Raw genomic sequence first — 273 nt, 5'->3', positions numbered from 1 at the left:
AAAGTACAGTTCAAGAAATATCCAACAGATGGCCTAAAGTGTTATGACATACATACACAGAAAAATCGTAGACAGAAGATAGTAAACTAGTGGATAAGAAATTGATGCGGGAATGACGTTTGTAGGCTTTATAAAACAAACTTGTTTAATATGGCAGTTTTATTTTGAAATCCAAACCCGGAAACGCGTTTTACAATCCTAGGTAACTCGACCGTGGGTGAGGTGAAGTTGGAGGGGAAGGAGGTGGGAAGGTTTCTTTTTTTTTTTTTTTTT

Source organism: Embiotoca jacksoni, unplaced genomic scaffold (assembly GCF_022577435.1).
Source record: "Embiotoca jacksoni isolate LCO1_2020_lvr unplaced genomic scaffold, fEmbJac1.0.p SCAF_19, whole genome shotgun sequence".
Taxonomy (NCBI): domain Eukaryota; kingdom Metazoa; phylum Chordata; class Actinopteri; family Embiotocidae; genus Embiotoca; species Embiotoca jacksoni.
This window is presented reverse-complemented; position numbering follows the sequence as displayed.